This window comes from Poecilia reticulata, unplaced genomic scaffold (genome assembly GCF_904066995.2).
Source record: "Poecilia reticulata unplaced genomic scaffold, P_reticulata-male-v2 Scaffold_87, whole genome shotgun sequence".
Classification (NCBI taxonomy): domain Eukaryota; kingdom Metazoa; phylum Chordata; class Actinopteri; order Cyprinodontiformes; family Poeciliidae; genus Poecilia; species Poecilia reticulata.
The window spans coordinates 34546-44821 of record NW_027675185.1 but is presented as its reverse complement, the minus strand read 5'-3'; the positions used below and the strand labels follow the sequence as shown (position 1 = coordinate 44821).

At 39.3% G+C, this 10276-nt stretch overlaps 1 pseudogene; it reads right to left on the bottom strand.

The window, feature by feature from the left end:
- Nucleotides 1-614: 614 nt before the first annotated feature.
- LOC145550565 (uncharacterized) lies at nucleotides 615-5930 on the bottom strand (annotated as a pseudogene).
- Between the last annotated feature and the right edge of the window lie 4346 nt (nucleotides 5931-10276).

Genomic DNA, 10276 nt, shown 5'->3' with positions numbered 1-10276 from the left:
ATTGTTTCTGAACCGATTCCTGGTGTACGCTTTTTGTCTGCTTCTAAAAACAGGATCATCTCTGAAACGATTCCTGATGTATGATTTTTGTTTGCTTCTAAAAACAGGATCATCTCTGAAACGATTCCTGATGTATGATTTTTGTCTGCTTCTAAAAACAGGATCATCTCTGAACCGTTTCCTTATATACTCCGCCATGTAGTCTTTATGAGTGGCTCTGAAGCTGTGGACAAAGTTGAATCTGTATTTGAAGTAATTTATTTTTCTCTGCCGGAAAGACGCATCTGCCCGATATATCTATTTTTGAACTGATCCTTTCTCTGTGCTTGGTGAAGCATGTATGTTTCTTTTACGGCTTGTAGCTTTTTGGTCCTAAATGTTAGAGATTTCAGATATTTTTCTTTTTGAGATGAACTTTGTTTCATTTTATTTGCGACATTATGTCCATGTTGCGTGTTGACCCTGTTTTTAATTTTTCTTCTCTTAGCTTTTGGCACTTTTGACAAATTTGGAATGGTTGGAGCTGTTTCCTCTAATACGTTTGCAACTTCCCTAAGCCAAGAAGGAATTTCCTCTTCAGAGGTGCTCTCTGTTTTGAAAACAGTTGGACTTACTTTTGTGCCTTCAGGTGGAATTTTCTGAAAGGCAGAATCCTGAGAAGAGCCGTCATTTTCCCTGGCAAAACCTACTGGCACAAACTCATAGGTGGCATTGGGTCCGCGGTTTCGAAAGAGCTTATGCAGATGGTTGACCATGTCAGACAGATTGCAGAAAGTCATCATCACTGCAGTACCACTGGGATGCGGCAGGCCTACTGAATTTCTTGAATGGGAATCAAAAACTCCAAACCGACCGCTTCTGTCCCTGAAGACTGCAATGCACTCAGGAGTCACCAAAAGAAAAGCATGGGTGACATTTTCCGACAGACATTCCAGTTGCAGGGCAAGAGGCAAACCAAAATGTCGAGATCCTTGAGGGCTCCCGCTCTGAGCAAAAACATGACCTACTCTCAAACCAGTGGTGTGTACTGCATAGATGTTCCCATCTGTCAGTACATGGTCAGGCATCTCTTCAAAAGTCAAGTGATTGTCACGAAATGTTCCATCACTGATCAGTTGCTGTTTAGCACCGGTATAAAGTTCATCTCCTTTTTCAATCACTCTGTCAAGCAACACTGTGTCAAACTGCAACCCCTCATTGTGGTAAGCTAAAAATGTGAGTGCCATGCATGTGCACTGGTGATTACGGGAAAATGCAGCATACCTCCTGTCAGCCTGGGAATGAGTAGCACTTACCAACAGGACCGGTGGACCACTGATCCCGGGTTCCAGCGCAGAAGCCTGTAACATAAAAAAAAAACATTTCAGTATTTATACAAATATTTAACTAATGACTACCTACCACCACCAATTAGGCTTGTTGTAAACAAGTTTTTAGCAGTTTAGAAATCAATTATTCTGATGATCAATAGATTGATTGAAATAAAATTTTAATAAAGTAACAAACATATTGGTAAATACCGTCATTACAGCAGTTTCTGATCGGATTACAAAATAAATCCATATGTTCATATTTGTACATCTCAAATAAACTTTTCTGTACTTTAGAAATTAATCTGTAACATTGGCTAAGTTTTTTAGCCAATCTGAAAAACAAAAACACAATGTTTTTAAAATTAGATTCAATAAAAAATAAAAAGGCACAAAAAATGAAGCATCATGTCCACTAAGTCAAAAACTTGAAAGTATATATTTTTTTAGATACATAAACTCACTATTCACAACCATTTGTAGCTTTTTGCTCATGTGAGTGACAGGATCTTTTGCACCTTTGTCATACACAGAACCACGTAGGCCAACTTTTTGCACATGTCGCAATGTTCCACGAATTTGTTATGACTGAGATGGTAGGAAGGAGTTACCTGGCAGCTCCCATCCCGGACATGGTCCTCTGGTGGCACGGGAGAGGACTCGGCAGGGGCCTCGACGTCCATCGGGGGGACCGGTCTCCGTGCCTCGCGACGAGCTGGGCTGGTGGTCTCTCTCGGCGCTCCCTCCATCTATAAATCAACAGAAGCCCTCAACTTGGTGCAAAGTGAACATACATCTATGTACATAAATCTGTGATATGTTTTCTGAAACGGTGTCACACCTGCTGCTCCACCGGACTCAGCTTGGAGGGATCAGAAACTGGACGACGCCTCGGACTCGCCTTCTAATAAAAAAAATATATAATTTTTAAAACCAATTGTGGCACATCAAAATCACCTGGATATTTAAAAAAATAGAATAAAATACCTTCTTCCCCTTCGGAGAACATGTAGGTAGCGGAGCGTCACGGCCAGACGCAGGAACGATCCGGTCCATCTCCTCCAGCAACGCTGGGCTGAACCACACAGGATTCGGGGGGATGGAAGAGTCCAACAGGTCTCCCTATAAAATAAAAGAAATAGCTTAAAATAGATTCATTTGTACATTGAGGACACAACAAGTTTTGCTTTGAGGTGAAGAAAAGTGTACCTGATGGTCAACCATCCTCCCAGTGGTGTGTGGACAGCCATCACCACCCTGGACCTCACGCGATGTCTGTAAACATTGAAAAATCATTTTCAGTGGCAGCAAACCCTCTGGATCCAGGGTATACATATATAGTAATTTTAACAAACTTAAATTTTACCTTTGAACTTCCTCCACAGAAATCATATTATTGCTTTATGTGGTATTTTCTGCTACACAACTTTAAGAGTGTAATGTTACAAATTATTTTTTCATTTGGAAACACAGTTATTTCACATACACAAGTTACATAAATTTCAAGTTGGAAATTGTTTTATTTTTTATTGTGAGCTCACAAAGGTTTACTACCTTAACTCCTGGAGCTCACCACAACTGGATGCTGCTTACTAGCTGCTTGGGGAGTGGCTCTTCTTCATCCCCTGGTGATCAACTCCTTACAGCTGCGCAGCGCCGCCATTCCTCAGCTTTGATCTCTGAGTAGCTGCCTCTACACCTGTCTTGACCTCATCTTACCCTTTATGCCTCTGATTCTCTAGATTTCTAATACAAATGCCATCATCGTTATCATCATCATCACAATCTTCACTGTGCCTCAGACTCTTTTTGCAAGTTTCACTTTTTTGTCTTGCAGTTAAAAACAGACCACCCCTGTATGCTGCACGTTTATTAGTCCCATAATTCTTTGTGTACAATAACCAACTCTAAGTGTCTTTAAGTTTTTTCTTGACTCATTATAGATTAATAAATATTCATGTGTACTCTAGTTATTTCATTTATTTATTTTATATTTAGTCAAATTATTTAAACTACTTAACAGTTATGTATACATTTCTATAAATTTTATATTGCTTATGGTTTCATTCCCATTTACTAATATTAACACCCTGGACAAACCACCTTTACAGCAAATAAGCAATTTCCACTTGGGCATCAATAAACTACATTTTATTTCATAAACCACTAAACTACATATTACAAAATGTGTTTGACAGACTTCTGTCACACCAATCAATATCACAATCTCGCCATTTTTGCTGTTACTCCAGTCCAACTTGTCATAGTCGCTCTTTTCGTCGTTACTTGGACAACTTTCCCCAGTTTCTTAAAATACGCCTAATTATTTTTTGAAGATGTGAAATTTCACATAACAGAGGGACGTCATGTAGCACTTCATATTTTATGTTTGTAAGCTAATTCCCTTTCACATTTTCAAAATGCCGGTTTTTAAGATTTACCTGATCTTCTGGGAAAAAAATGGCTTAATTATTTTAGCATAATTCCAGTTTTTTTTCTCCTCAACACAATAAAAAAAAAAAAACTTAAAAAAAAATATATTATGTAGTCTCTAATCAGCACATTAAACAAAAGTTGAAATGAACACTCAAGGAGGCGGACTCTTGCTACTACCCCATCACAAAACATACATGTTAAAAAGACAAATATACACATTCGTGGACTTTTAAAGAGTTAAACATGCAAAAACATTGCTTAAATCAACTAAGTATGTATCCAGTACCTTCCGGCCACCAACCACAGTCCAGTCGAAGGGGTCCGAACGACGGGGAGCCGCCACCTCACCAACCACAACCAGCCGGGGCAGGGGACGTCTCACCGCAGGGGGGGAAGCCGTCCCAGGAGGGGGAGGAGCCAACGTCACGGGAGCTGGAGATTTCGGTGCACTTAACTCAAGTTGCGAGCAGACCGCCGCCTGAAGCAACTGAGCAAGGACCTCCATCCCAGGATGGTCGCTCAGGTGAACCTATAACAGTTAAAGACATTTTATAAAATACAGTACACCTAAATAATATTTTTAAAATTACAAAAAAATCTATTTAACTTACGCCATCCCTGCTCCACAAGTGCAGGCTGCTCAACGGGAAATGCTCGGTAACAGGCAGGTACCGAACATCTGGACAGGAAAATAAAAAAATGTCATTCTTAATGTCCGTCACACTAACAATTTGAGATAAAGTAGATACGAAAGGAAAAATAAGTAAATTTTTCATACATCTGAACCCTGAACACCATAAAATGTTAATTTGCTTAAGTTTTAGTATAAACACAAATTGAATCCGTCACTTACTTCTCTGAGCAGCCACACGGCGATACTCCTGCCGCAGCAGATGTTGTGCACTTTGGTCCACGACAAGTCGCGGAGGAAAGTCCACAACAACCACCTGTCAATTTCAATGAAAATAAAAGAACCAAATTAACATACAACAAGTTTTCAGATGTATTTGATCATGAATAAATGCAGTATACTTATACTTACATTAGCAGAGAGTTCGCAGACAGTACGCAACAACCTGGCAAAGTCCCGTCCGGCCTCCACGAAGGTCCTGCTGGCGGTCAAGTTGTTGCTTGGGGCCAGAAGACAGATCACCTCGGGGGGCCGAGGCAGAAGTGTATTCAGGACCTCAAGCCGCAACTCTTCCGCAGAGGCTCCAGGGGATGCAAGCAACCCTAAGGAGAAGTCGCCCTTTGGCATGGTAGAATACCCATCCACGATAGCACGCAGATGAGAATCACCAACCAAAAGAGCAAACTGAAGAAAAAAAGAAAGAAAAACCATTAAAGTTTGATTGATTTTATCATCCAAACTAAGATTTGCATATGAAATTGACAAAAAAAAGTACCTTCTTCTCCAGAGCCTCGGCAGTAGGCAGAACCAACTTGCAGCTCCGTCTGGTCACCCGGGAAGCTGGCCACGTCTCCACCCGATGGCGACGCCCCGTCCCACGGCCTGTTTAGAGACATGCAATTATCAAGATTAGACTTTCATGCCTCTGAAAATTTAACAACAAAACAACACAAATTTTATCCACATACGTGACCCAAGAGAGGTCGATGGCGCACGGGACTCCTCCTGGCGCACCACAGCAGGGGACATCTACAAAAAAATAATTTAAAAAAATGTTTAGATTAACCACAAACATAACTGGATTGGGTTATTGTAAATAAATTATCCTGGACTTGTCATGAACTTACCTGGTCGGGCAGGCCACCCTCCAGCAGTCGCGACGTCTAAAGACATAAATGGAATGAGTAAAGCAAAAGACTTTATCATCTAACAATAAGTTAATGAAAGTAAAATGGTAGCTATACCTTCTTCGGCGGAGACTCGGTGGTGGTCCAAGCCCGAGGCGTGAGCGCTGATGTCCCCGGCTGTCAACACAGAAACAATTATGATCACGCTTAAAGTCAAAACTACAGTAAAAACTACTGTTAGACAAAAACAATTAATGCGATGTGTAATTTATATACCTTGGCGACGTCCGGCACACTCTCCAGCTTCCTCCATCTCACCTTAGCAGACTCGGACCGACGACCCCGACGTGGCATTCTGCAAGACCAGAATAAAAAAAAGACACCTGGGGGGGAAAGCTGGTTATTTACAAATAATATCTAAAATTAAACAGTATTTGTAGGACTATGTGTGAATGTTACTATGCAAAAAACTTATTTCAATATGTAGATAAAGTATGTGTAGGATTAAGAGTTATATGTATGTAGATGGATTAAGCTGATGGTGTGGTGATGCAGAGGTTAGGATCTCAGCAAGCAGCAGTGGAAAACTTCCAAATCTCAGTCTCGCACAAGTGAAAAGCTGTAATGAGAAGCAAAATAAATGGCCATTAAAAAAGAGGTGTAAAAATATTTTTTTTAAATAATTTTTAAAAATTTTTTTAGAAGTTCTGAGGCTTGTAAGCAGGACCGAGATACTTTTCGCAACTGTTGCAAACATCTATACATTTTACAACTTGGCTCAAAATATAATGAAAAAGCAGAGATTAAACAAATAAATATAAAGGGTTTTAAATATGTTAATTTAAAAAATAGATTTCATCCAAATGAACCAAGTCTTTTACTGTATGAATAAATGAGGACAATGAGGATTAAGCTGTTAATATGCTGCTCCGGTCAGACAACTTCAAATATGTAAGCTATGCTCCACCATTAGCAACCATGTTTACTTCCGCAAACACTGAGCTCTTCTTCTTTTTATGGCGGTTGGCGGAACACAGAGAACGCGGACTCTATTGCGCCCTCTACTGCACATGCGGGACACTTTCAGGTCGTTTGATCGTTCACTCTGCAGAACACATACAGGTCGCATTTACTGGTAGTGTGAACGGCCCGGGCAAAAACAAAATAAAAATCGGAATTACCAAAAAAGTCAGAATTGGATCACTTCAGGCTGCAGGGTGAACGCATCCAAAAACACCTGAAAGGCTTCAACTGCGAACCGCAATCTTCGCGAAACGTCGCTACATAAGCTTCAACTATAAACCAGACGCCCTTAACACTCAAATCGATCGGTGTGGACTCGCAGTAGTATGAAGTCATTGGGATCTGCCCACTGCTGTGCTTCTAACACAAGCAAAATAAAAACCGCACCCTCCCAGGTGGAAAAATATCTCACATAATGCCGGCATATGACTATATATCACATATAAAGATACAAAAGAAATTACATAATAATTAAAAACACCACAGCAATTTATTCTTTAGCGTCTTTTGGGCGTACAAACATTTAGCTTCCCGTATAAATCCAGAAAAATCCTGTTCCATCAAGCTAGCAAGTACGGAATCAGAGCCACAACGAAATATTCCACAGCAATTAAACTTTTAAAATCGACCAACTTTCTCAAACAACACATTAAATCTAACAACTGTAAGCAGTTACAATAATATTCTAATTAAATTAAAAATTAAAATACTATATTTTATGGAGAAAACACAAACACGTCTTACCTTGACCGTAGCAGACTCGGAAGCAGAGAGTGCCAGAAAGTTCCAGAAGCTTCAGCGGCTTGGGAATTCATGTCAGCCAATCAGAGATTGGCATTTTCCATCGTGTATGACGTGTCCTACAGCTGACCAGTCAGCTCAGCTAAACAACAATTTTAAAAAATGCAACAAAATAGCTTTTTTTTGAGACTGTCAACACAGCTGGCTGGCAGATTTAGCACCTTACGTCACAGGCGTAGAAACAAGATGTTAGCTGTCAGCCAATCAGAGATTGACATTTTCCAGCGAGTATGACTCTTCTGCTGACCGGTCAGCTTTGCTAAACAACAAATGTTAAAAAGGCAACAACAATAGTTAAAATGCTTATTTTTAAAAGAGACTGAGCAAGGCAGTCTACTAACCTGAGAGGGGGAAAAAAATAGCTGAAATGCTTATTTTAACCCTTTAGTGCATGGATTTTGATCATGCACTAATGAATTGTGATCATTTGTGTCAGTATTTTTTCCCAATGTTTTATTTTTATTTTCTTGACGCATAAAAAAGGAAGGAAAATATTTTTTGTAAAAGAAAAAAAGGATTTTATTATATTTTTTTGATGATCAATTGTAATTTTCTCCAAATAAAAAGTTATTTCAAAAATGCATCAGTAGTATTGTTCTTTAGGGGTTATATAATGTAACAATATTTTTTTTACCTGCAGGAGTTGTCTTCAGCAGAAGAAAGAACCAATCAGCATAATTTTTTGTCTGTCAGCAATATTGGATTTTTTAAAAAAAATTTCTTGCATTTGCAGATGATGGCAAGAGATTGATATTGTATTTTATGATGCATTAGTGTCCACTTCAGTGTTCTGTGTGCATTGACAGCAAAAATAGCTAAAATTCTAATTTTAAGAAAGACTGATGTAAATGTACTGCCTTGCTCTGGAAGACAGTCCACTAACCTGATAGAAAAAAATAGCTATAATGCTCATTTTTTAAAAAATGAGGTAAATGTACTGCCTTGCTTCGCAAGGCAGTCCACTAACCTGAGAGAAAAAAATAGCTATAATGCTCTTTTTTTTTAAAATGAGGTAAATGTACTGCCTTGCTTCGCAAGGCAGTCCACTAACCTGAGAGAAAAAAATAGCTATAATGCTCATTTTTTAAAAAATGAGGTAAATGTACTGCCTTGCTTCGCAAGGCAGTCCACTAACCTGAGAGAAAAAAATAGCTATAATGCTCATTTTTTTAAAAATGAGGTAAATGTACTGCCTTGCTTCGCAAGGCAGTCCACTAACCTGAGAGAAAAAAATAACTAAAATGCTCATTGTAGGAAAGACTGATGTAAATGTACTGCCTTGCTTTGCTATGGTGTGCACTAAGCTGAGTAATTTTTCAAAAACCTATATTAAACACTGAGGGGGAGCGTCAGTTGGTCATGTCCCATCACTTTGCTCTGAAGCACCTGGACAGAAAACCGTAAGCCCTAGAGAAATTTTGAAAACATTTTACCGGAGCAGACATGCGGTGCTATTTCCTGACCAACTTTCATACCAATAGCACAAGTTTTGCAGCCATGAGAGCGATTTCAAAATTATTTTTGGGTCAAAATTCCACTCTGTTTCTCACTCTAAAAAGCGGCAGTTGGTTTCAGTTACACTCTAAGGTTTCGGCAGTTGGAAATTTTGCTCGTTTTTCGCTTTTTACGTCGCCATCGTAACTCCGATCCCCAATAAAAGTAATACCTCCCTTCTCGGGTACGAGCCGCACGTTTTGATACCACTTTTGTGGGTGGGCACGCAGCGGTACGAGCCGCATTAACGGTAATGGAAGAAGATGTTATAATAATAATAAACAGACATTCTATTGGGTGTAGAACAATAGGTGCCTGCCATGCAATGCATGGAGGCAGTACTGCTCTCCTTATGCATTGCTATGGCATGCCCTAACTAGAAAATTCCTGCAGAAATTTTAAAGAGGCATGCCAAAGTGTGCCCGTCGGCTTTGAGCCAGTGTCTTTATGCTAAAAATTTGCGTTAATGCTAAAGAAAGCTGCAACGTAGTCAATAACCTGTGGAGAGGAAGAAGCATGTTGACTAAGCTGTACTTGTACCATTCATTATGTTAAAATTAATGCATAAGCTAAAATTAGCCAATATGCTAATGTTAGCCTAAATGCTGGCAGTAGCATGTGGAGCAACAGGACCATGTTGTTTTAATTTTACTACTCCATTCAGTATACTAAACATGTCTAATAAATGAAAAAATTAGCTAATAGCTAACTTTAGGTAAAAGTGCTAGTACACTAGTCAAAGGAAGTGAAATGCTAATGTTTGTGCTAATGTTAATGAACTGCCTTGCTGCGCAAGGCAGTTCACTATCCTGAGAAATAAATAACATAAAAAAAGCTTATATTATTGCACCGCCTACGGCGGTGCACTAACACGAGAGGGATGTGAAGACTATTATTTTGAGACTTTCAGTTAGCGTCTTTTTAACTACCACACCAATTCATTGTGTTACTGTAGTTTGTTTAAACCAGTCACATAAAGGCCAAAAGAGTAATGACCTGATGTGAAAAATGTCAAGGCTTTTATTTTGAAACTTTCAGTAAGCTTTATTTACAATAGCTTTACAATAGCTTTTTTATTTACAGTGGATTACACACTAATCCAATGTGTAACTGTGGTTTGGTTAATCCACCTCTATAATGCCCCATACAGCAAGCAGATCTAAGAGCCAGCTCATCACTATGTGACATTTGGGAGTTCCGCCATGTTGTAGTTCTGACCTTCAGTCATTGTAGTTCTAAAGAGCAGCTCAACTATCGTGTGAGTGAGACACAAAGGGATAAACAGATTCTAACTGTTTGAAGCAGTTAGTTTATCTGAACAAAGCAGTCCAAACATCTCCATCCTATTCAGGATCTTTTAGAGTGATCCGAAAACCGTGTGAAGCATATAGTCAAGGGGGCTCAAATGCTAATGTTTGTGCTAATGTTAATGAACTGCCTTGCTGCGCAAGGCA